The sequence below is a fragment of the Zootoca vivipara genome, chromosome 3 (assembly GCF_963506605.1).
Source record: "Zootoca vivipara chromosome 3, rZooViv1.1, whole genome shotgun sequence".
NCBI classification, from domain to species: Eukaryota; Metazoa; Chordata; class Lepidosauria; order Squamata; family Lacertidae; genus Zootoca; species Zootoca vivipara.
In genome coordinates this window covers 52634632-52644739 of record NC_083278.1, presented here as the reverse complement: position 1 = coordinate 52644739, position 10108 = coordinate 52634632, and the positions used below count along the sequence as shown (strand labels likewise).

General features: G+C 44.4%; 1 long non-coding RNA gene across 1 annotated transcript; it reads right to left on the bottom strand.

Moving 5' to 3' along the window:
* Positions 1 to 8962, bottom strand: LOC118082172 (uncharacterized). The gene is made up of 3 exons (XR_004692201.2): positions 4038 to 8962; positions 2091 to 2608; positions 1 to 755 (listed from the first exon to the last, which is right to left on the bottom strand). It is a non-coding gene; the product is annotated as an uncharacterized LOC118082172 (long non-coding RNA).
* Between the last annotated feature and the right edge of the window lie 1146 nt (positions 8963 to 10108).

The window sequence follows — 10108 nt, the reverse complement described above, 5'->3', positions numbered from 1 at the left end:
ATTTTTATTATTAATAATAATATTTTCTACACTGCCTTTTAGGTCAAGCAAAAATATTTTAAGCAGGTGACAAAAAGCATTGAAAGGTGGCTGCCTGGTGTCAATAGGCAGAGAGTTCCAAAGTGTAGGTGCTGAGATTTACACTTACAAGAGCAGAGTTGGTATTGCCCACCACCAGTAACAGTAACAGTAAAAGTAACAGTACTGCAAATCAAAGCAGTGAAGTGGACATCTAGGGGCTCATGTCTTTTAGATTGTAAACCTGCAGGCAGAAACTCTTTTGATTTACCTGTTTATATGCGGGAAGGTAAACGGCTTCCGTGCTCTGCTCTGGTTCGCCAGAAGCAGCTTAGTCATGCTGGCCACATGACCCGGAAGCTGTCTGCGGACAAACGCTGGCTCCCTTGGCCTATAGAGCGAGATGAGTGCGCAACCCCAGAGTCATCCCCAACTGGACCTATGCAAGCCACTCAGGATGCCTTTTTGGCTGAAGAGTGAAGTTCACATGTGTGTGAGAGAGAGGGCGTGAGAGCGATGCAGCCGGGGATTTTTCTTTTCTTTTCAGAGGAGCATTTGCCAGAAAGCATTACAGCAGCTCATGAGCTGACTCATCTTGGCTGGGTCCACCTGAAGTTCAGTTCAGGAAGCAGCTGCTGGTTGTTCCCAAAAAGAGCATAAAGGCATAAGCCACAAACAATCGATGAATCAGCTGGATGCACTAAGTGTCAGCTTTGCTTTTTCTCCCATGTCTGTATCTATAAGAAAAGCAGTGAACAAGGTTAGACACTACATGTAGTTCAGCTGAGATTAATATCTGAGAATATACTATGGCCTGTGATGTCATCTCATGCTGTCCTTTTTGTCCCTCCTCACTCCACTATCAGTAAACTGTAATCTTCTTGGGGGCAGAGACCTGGCTCTCATTTTGCTTACAGTGCTTGAGAAAGTGTTCTGTGTATTGTCACTGTACCGCATGAATGAATAATATTCATATGAACAGAAGTCAACAGCACAAGCCTGGGGGCTGTTTAGAAGTCCAGGGCGTACTTCTGTAGTGCTTGCAAGTGGATAAGACTCTAAAATCAATTTCCCACTATTTCTCCACAATGTTCAGTGACGTTTTGTGGGAATATCCTAGTTTTCTTCTGATCTACTTTGGGGGGGGGGGAAGGGGGGAGTGACACCTGAAAAGAAAAAGAGCAAGGCAATGATTTGTCTCTCCATTGTTTTTAAATAAACATTAGAGGTGACTTGGTAATGTGTGGCTCACTTTGGATTGTCACTGAAATAAGCTGTTACCTCTGAGGATGTGGACAGGCTGCTTGGACGAGTGAAACCAGCCACCTGTCTCCTTGATCCTTGCCCATCCTGGCTTATAAAAGCTAGCCGGGAAGGGCTGAGCGATGGGCTTCGCGGGGTGGTGAATGCTTCTCTCTGTGAGGGAGCCTTCCCAGACCTGCTGAAAGAGGCGGTTATCAAACCGCTTCTTAAATAAACCATCTTTAGATGCGGCCAATATGGCCAACTATTGCCCGGTCCCAAATCTTCCATTCTTGGGCAAGGTGATTGAGCGAGTGGTTGCTGAACAACTCCAGGCACGCCTGGAAGAAGCGGACCATTTGGATCCCTCAGACCATTCAGGCCTCATCATGGGACTGAAACTGCCTTAGTCGGGCTAGGGACAAAGGTGAGAGCTGTTCTGCTGGATCTCTCAGCAGCTTTTGACACCATCAACCATAACATCCTTCTGGACATCTAGAGGGGATGGGAGCTGGAGGCACTGTCATACAGTGGTTCCGCTCCTTCCTCCTGGGCCGTGTTCAGAAAGGGGGGGGTGAGTGTTCAAACCCCTGGCCTCTCACTTGTGGGGTGCCTCAGGGTTCTGTCCTCTCCCCCATGCTTTTCAACATCTACACACAGCAGCTGGGAGAGATCATCAGGGGTTTGGGCTGGGTGTCCATCAATATGCGGATGATACCCTCTCTTTTAAATCGGAACCAGTGAAGGCAGTGAAGGTCCTGTGTGAGTGCCTGGAGGTGGTTGGAGGATGGATGGCAGATTGAGGTTGAATCCTGACACGACAGAAGTACTTTTTTGGAGGGACAGGAGGCGGGCAGGTATGGAGGACTCCCTGGTCCTGAATGGGGTAACTGTGCCCCAGTTTGGAATTCAGAGTTGTTGGTTAGGAGTCATCGTCAGACGTCATGGAGCTGCCCACTGGCCTCCGTCCCAGATTATTTCCAAGGGAGGACGTGGTCATGGGGTCCTTTGTATCGAATGGAATGAGATGTACTTTCTCCTTCATGTTCCCGTTATGGAGACAAGTGAACAAAGCAAAACAAGAAAAAGGTACAAAAACAATTAAGGAAATGAAATTGAGAGCCCAGCCATAAGTAAAAGGCCATGTATCAGCGGTGTAAACACATCTTTCATTTAAATATTGGCAGGCTTTATGCAATAAATTCTGAGCCAAGAGTCAAGTGAGGACAAAGTGGAATATTACGAGTTTCTTGTTTTAGAGGTGGGGAGAACAAGCCGCTGGCAGAAAGGAGGATGACGGTGGCACAGACGTCTCTGGCAGTCGGGGACAAAGGGATTATTTTTGGATCTGGACACAAAAGGGAGAAAATAAGGAGATGGAGTTACCACCTGGTGGCCTCCTGGTTCCACCATCAAACATGACCACCAGAGAGGTGGTTAGAATCAGGAGGCCACTACATGAACAGCCTATCATCTTCTCAGCCCTTGAGATATGGCTTAATGGGGTGACCACCACCATTTGACCTAGACTGCAAATGCATCTCCTAAGAATGGACTTCTCCCATTAGAATGTGGCTGCATAGATATTATCTGAAGTCCAGACATGTATGGAAGGACAGTTTTAGGTATGGGTTTGCTTGACACATCACAACTAGGATATGGAGCAGCTTTGCCAATGACTAGGAAAGCACATTTCCTGGCTATGAGACTGTCCTGGAAGGGGGAACCTGGGGATCTCAGGTCCCGGATGCAAACACTAGCAGCTATGTGTATTCAAACCTAGAGTGTCTGCACCATCCCCTCACACCCGAGGAGCCAAACCAGGACTGTACTTGCAGTGGTGTGCCTACCGGTGGAAAATATCACCAAACAAATGAAAGTGTAGCCACTGCCAAAAGCCTGTATGAAGCACACCAGTAGTTTTCACCAAAATTGGAAAGGAATATATAAATATGCTTTCTGGAAGCAAGAGGGTCAATGTGTCAACTTTCAGCAGTGTTTAACTTGCTGCATCTGTGGTAAATTTTATTGGATCACTTTGGCATTTGGCCCTTTCATAGACTTCATCAGGTAGATCGCGTATGCCAAGTTTCAAGCTATTAACCCAATAGATGTTAGTTTTATAAGCTATAGAATGTTGAGGCTTATATTGATGGTGATTTATTAAATTTCTATAATGCCCTTCATCTGAAGATCACAGGGTGGATCACAACATGAAAACACAACAATACAATCTATGATAGCAAACAAAAACAATCCCACCCTCTGCTTTTTCTATTCATCTTAACCTTGCTCAGATACCATTTTGTATTTTATTTCAATTTATTGAAATAAAGGTTTATCTTTATGGAAATTGCTGTGAGGTCTGCATGTAAGAATTTTAAGTAAATTATAAATAAATAAATCTAACGGGTTTAAGTTACAGAAACATAGGTTTCATTTGGGCTTTAGGCAAAATTTCATAATGATAAGAGCAGTTTAACAATGGAACAAACTATCTTTGAGGGGGGCCTCTCTCACTGAAGGTCTTCAAGATGATGCCCTTCAAGCTGATAAGGATGCTCTAGTTCTGGATTTCTTGCACTGTGCAGGGGACTGGAATAGATTACCTACTTCCTCCTACTTCCTCCATCCCTGATTCTATGATATGATTTAGTGGTGTTTAATGAAAGGTTCCTGACATCTGAAGGAAGCATTATCTACAACTGTCTGTGACTGAAACTTCCATTTCATCACATGCAAAAGCCATGCCACAACCACATAATCCATTCACTGACCTGTGTTGCCCATAAAACATAAAGAACAGGGGATCCCAGTCTTTGGACTTGATGAATAAATGGAACTTGGTGGGTCAGACTCACACTGGTTATTCTCCTTCAGCAATGTATGGAGAGTCTGTAAAACTCAAATTTCAATTAACTGAAATAATCACCTGCCACTCAAAACTACCACATCTGGGCAACATTTGTGGAATGTAGAAAGCCACCTTATACAGAGTCTATCTCTGCATTGTTTGCACTGACTGGCAGCTACTCTTAGGGTTTCACACACAAAGTCTTTCCCTTCCCTACCGGGAGATGCCAGGAGCTGAGCCTGAGACTTCCTGTGTGCGAAGCAGTTGCTCTGTCACTGGTAGAAACTGAAGCATCAAGAAAGGGGAGCGTGCAATATGTGTCTCATCCAGGCAGACACTGTCACACTCTATTTGCAAAATGTTATGCAAGCCTTGTTAATTGCATGCAAATAAAAATATGAAAAGCACCTCGAGCCCTCTGACTCATGACATGTGTCCTGGCTTCCTGGTGCTGAATAAGCGGCCCACTTCTGAATTAACCTAACATCCCTTGCCTGTGAGTAACTTGGCCCCTGCTACTAGGAGTGCGCCTGGGATGCCTCTTCTGTGCCGCTGATCATCATGATCCTCTCTGTCATGTGGAGAAAGTGGTCGCTGTGGTCATTAAAAGCAGGAGACAGCTGTATATTCCTAGTTTCGAAGCCTTGATCTGACAGCCTTTGCAAATCTCCATGGAGGAGCATTTCCAATATGAGATGAGATGAAACGAGATGGTGATGATTATCTAAGCTGGCAGCAAGACAGCAGTCATAGTAAACAGTTTAACGGTGCTAGAGGGTGAGGGAGAAAACACAGAAGCTACAAATAACACTAATATATATTTAAAAAGAGCCTATCGTGCAGGCTGTCCCAGCACTGAAAGAACAGATTTCTTGATAAAAGGGTGCCGGCCTAGAATTGAAATAGCAGTGGCAGCCACAGAGGCTTTACTGCCGGAGGCATCTATGACAGCTGCCTGCCTAAAGACGACTGGGTGAGACACTTGTGGGGTGAACACATTATAATGGGAACCAGGATTTCCAGGGGGAGTGGGCAATGGACTTCACCAGGTAGCAGAGAACTGACAGCTAAAGCCTGATTCACACATAGATCCATGCACATCGGTTCATCTCTTTCAGCTGAAAGTGTGGATTTCCTCTGTTGGAAATGCCTTGTGCCAGAGGCGCTTTCATCATCATCATCATCATCATTTATTATTTATACCCCACCCACCTGGCTGGGTTTCCCCAGCCACTCTGGGCGGCTTCCAACAGAAGTATTAAAATACAATAACTTTCAGAGGGTAAAACTCAATGTAGCACTAAAGAAAACTGTGGCATCGGTGCAAGCATTTCTGCTTGCCTGACTCATCCCCTCGTACACTGTTCTGGGGTGTCTCCTGTCCCTGGATATCCTTGCGTTGGCTTCCACTAGTGGAACAGGGTAGGTGAATCTCAGCCAGAGATAGGAAAGCTCTCTCTCAGTTTGCATTGTGGTCTCTGCATGATGAACCTGCAGGTGTACCTTCCTCCACCCTGGAATGTGTGATGCTGTAACACAGGTGGAGGTTACGTTCCGCTCTCATCCCTGCCATTGTCTCCTGGGAGACAGATAGATGCCAACAACAATCACATGCCCCTAGCGTGCCTGATGAAAGTTCAGCATGTGTACTGGTGGTGGTTGGGGAAAATATAATACAGTGGTACCTTGGTTCTCAAATGCCTTGGTACTCAAACAACTTGGAACCCAAACACTGCAAACCCGAAAGTAAGTGTTCCAGTTTGCAAACTTTTTTCGGAAGTTGAACGTGCTCCGTTTTGAGTGCCATGCTTCCATTTGGAGTGTTACACTGAGGTCTGTCTAATTTTGCTATTTATTTTGCGTTTTTGCGGCCCTTTTGTTTTTATTTTTGTGACTGTGTGGAACCCAATTCAGCTACTGATTGATTGATTGATTGATTGATTGTGTGACTGCAGTACATTGTTTGTTGCTTTCATTTTATGGATCAATGGTCTCGTTAGATACAGTGGTACCTCGGTTTATGAACACAATTGGTTCCGGAAGTCTGTTCATAAACTGAAGCGTTCATAAACTGAAACGAACTTTCCCATTGAAAGTAATGGAAAGTGGATTAATCCGTTCCAGACGGTCTGCGGAGTAACCGTTCATAAACTGAAGCGAACTTTCCCATTGAAAGTAACGGAAAGTGGATTAATCCGTTTCAGACGGGTCCGCAGAGTACTTAAACTGAAGCGTTCATAAACTGAAACATGAGTGTAATTGGTTCCGGAAGTCTGTTCATAAACTGAAGCGTTCATAAACTGAAGCGAACTTTCCCATTAAAAGTAATGGAAAGTGAATTAATCCGTTCCAGATGGGTCCGCGGTGTTCATAAACTGAAAATTCATAAACCGAGGTGTTCATAAACCGAGGTTCCACTGTAGTAAAATTCATGTTAAATTGCTGCTTTAGGGGTTGTTTTTAGAAGTCTGGAATGGATTAATGCATTTTGCATTACTTTCTATGGGAAAGCGCGCCTTGGTTTTGTAACGCTTTGGTTTTGGAACGGACTTCCAGAATGGATTAAGCTTGAGAACAAAAGGTACCACTATAATGAGAAATCTAACCTCTGCATTAGCTCACCAGGCAAATCAGGATAACTACTTAAAAAAAACCAGATCATCGGCATAAGCCCTTCATGGTCTTATGATCTCCCTCTCTTTACATGGCAAGGTGTTATATTATTTCACTTTCAAATGTGAGAAGCCAACCATGACAAATTTGGGGGCCCTGCTTCTCATTCTGCTGAGTAGTGCTATGGACACATCTGCCCCCCCCCCAAAAAAAGTCCAGTCTTGAGGGCACCTCTGCTTCTGGACAGTGTCTGAGGACTGATTCCCTGCCCCTGTGTTTCTGCCGCTGCAGAGCAACAAAGAAAGTGCTATAAAAATGATAAAGTGCTCTAGAAGTGCTGTGGAAATTATTAATATAAAACTGCCAGGCTTTTACAAGTGCCAGCTAAAGATTCCTGATAAAAGAGAAAAGTCATTTTAACGATGGGAGACTTGTGTCAAATCCATAGTCAAAAATATTAATAAGAGATTACAGAACTCTGAGGGATTTCTCGCAGCAATAAAGGAGATGTTGCACAGGAACTATCTTTGATTCTACTCTCAAATGGAGGCGAGGCAATCAGAAACAATTTGCATCTGCTCCGAGGCTTTGATCTCCCCAACAGCCGGATCTTCACATGCCATGCCAGTGCAAGCCCAAGTGAAATAAAAGAGTGCTATGCCAGTAGAGCAGTCTGATGATTTGAGAACGTAAGAACATAAGAGCCCTGGTAGGTTGGGCCAAAGGCCTACCTAGTCCAGAATCCTGTTCTTACATTGACCAGCCGGATACCCATGGGAAGCCCACAAGCAAGACATGAATGCATCAGCATTCTGATTCTTCAAACTGGTATACAGAAGCATACTACCTCTGACCCTGGGAGAAGTGTACGCAGCCACTGATAGCCTTGTCCTCCATGAATTTGTCTGATCCTCCTTATAAAGCCATTCAAGTTGGTGGCCATCACAACCTCTTGTAAATTCCATAATTTACAAGGAACCAAATAAAAGAGATTGTAGTGAAGCCATATTCTGTGCATCCCCTCGGTCTGCCAAAGTTCTGCTTTGAGGAATATCACCTCTGACCCCCTGTGACTATGCAGTGGGCCACCAAATCAGGCACTTGGCAAGTCCAGCAGCTCAAATCTAGTTTTTCTGGAACACATTCACATCTTAAGGAACATCTGTTAAGAAGGGGAAATAATAAGCATTGCACATCATTTACTGCAGGATCTCAGTGTTTAGAAACCATGGGCTGCTTCATGGTTTATACCCACCCACCAAGATGTCTTGCCCCCATTCTGTTCCCACTGCATTGAATGCCATGTTTACAAAGCACAGATCATTTTTCTTTGCTAGGACATTTTCCTTTGCTACGGGGGAAAAAAAAACATGTTCTGTCCTCCATTGAGTAACAAATCAAGTCAGAATTTTTAAATGGAAAGTAGGGATAACTTTACCGCTTCTTTTTCAGGAACTCCTGAAGATTGTGCCCCTTTTAAAGGGAGGGATGGCTCTCATGTTTATTTTGAAGCAGGGTAGTTTAATTATTTATCTTCATGTAAACAGAGTGGTGCACTGGTCCCTGGCTCAGTAGTTCTGCCCAGACAGATCTGACTGCAGGAATTAAATATGTCCCCCAGAGGAAGTTAGTTTCATTTGGATTAATATGCATGTTCAGTGGGTAGTTATTCATGCCAGAGAAGCCTCTCGTGGTGGGACAAATAGCAAGCCTCTGAATAGTGTAGCATGAAAGGAGCAACAAGCTATGCACTGCAAAAAGAGCACACAAGGCTTTTTCCGGCTGCATGCTGATGTACAGGTAATACTTCTAGAGCAGGAATGGGGAACCCTTGGCTCTCAAGATGTTGCTGGACTACAACTCCCATCAGCACCTGCTTTCATGGCCAATGGTCAGGGATGGTGAGAGTTGCAGTCCAACAACATCTGGTGGTCCAAAAGTTCCCCACTTCTGCTTAAGAGGATTAAGCATTTATTTTGTTTTCTTTTTAAGACCTTTTTGTAACCCTTCACCCTAAAGCCCCAAAGCTGAGTATATATACACACAAGTAATAAAAGAAAATATTAAAGGTAAAGGTAAAGGTACCCCTGACCGTTAGGTCCAGTTGCAGACGACTCTGGGATTGCGGCGCTCATCTCGCTCTATAGGCCGAGGGAGCCGACATACAGCTTCCGGGTCATGTGGCCAGCATGACTAAGCAGCTTTTGGCGAACCAGAGCAGCGCGCGGAAACACCATTTACCTTCCTGCCAGAGTGGTACCTATTTATCTACTTGCATTTTGACATGCTTTCGAACTGCTAGGTTGGCAGGAGCTGGGACTGAGCAACAGGAGCTCACCTCGTCGCAGGGATTCAAACTGCCGACCTTCTGATCAGCAAGCCCTAGACTCTGTGGTTTAGACCACAGCGCCACCTGCATCCCTCTAAAAGAGAATATTACTCTGACAATATAATTCATTGAAAAAGAATCACAAAACAGTAAAACCACAAAGTAGCTGCAGCAAAATTATGCACATGTCTAACCCTTTTTTTCCTGACACCTTAGCTGGGATTAACCCACATACCTGTTTTCTTTTAAAAGATACGCCATCACCTTCAGATGTCACAGCTGCAAATGGGCTGAGATTTGGAGTATGCTCAAACCTTCTCCATTAGTGTTCTTCAACTGGGAACAATTCAGCCTCACAGATGAGGTGAGGACCACTAATTTTTTTACCATTATCTCTCAGCTTGTTGGATTTGAACACCTGGGGTGGATAGTCTGCAGAGAATGCAGCATCACCATCTGTATAGGACTTGGGATCTAATCCCCCAGATGGCAGCATTTATGATGTCTCTCCAAGCCTAATTAATCTCTGTTTTGACAAGTTCCAGGAAAAGCTCCCCCCCTCTCTCAAGCAGTAATGGGCACAGCAATACTTTGGGTTGTGACCGCACATTTTCTCCAGAATTTGGTCTTTGGCTGTGCCATGTCCAGGTTCCTCTCGAGATCTTTTGGCAGCCAAGGATAGTATTTCGTCAGGTTCCTTGATGATTCTCTCCAGTTGCTGTTTTAGGGGCTGAGAGAGTCCTTATTAGGAGTTCCTGGGGCTGGTTATCATTTGGATTGTTTTCCACAAAGATCTCTTAACAGTAGATAAATCCCTTTAGCCTCCATGACCTTTCTAATATGCAGCTTGTAAACTGATAGCCGGATTATTTGTTATTTATTTCCCCATCAGTGCTTATTGTATTCCTTTTGGAGTTGTGTTCCATTAAGGAACACATACAAGGATCAATAGCTGGATCTTTATCTTCTTTATGAGTTTATTCGCTCTTTCTCAGATAGTGACTGAAGAGTTCTTACATGGACAGATTCAACCTTGAATCTTTTGTTCTGGT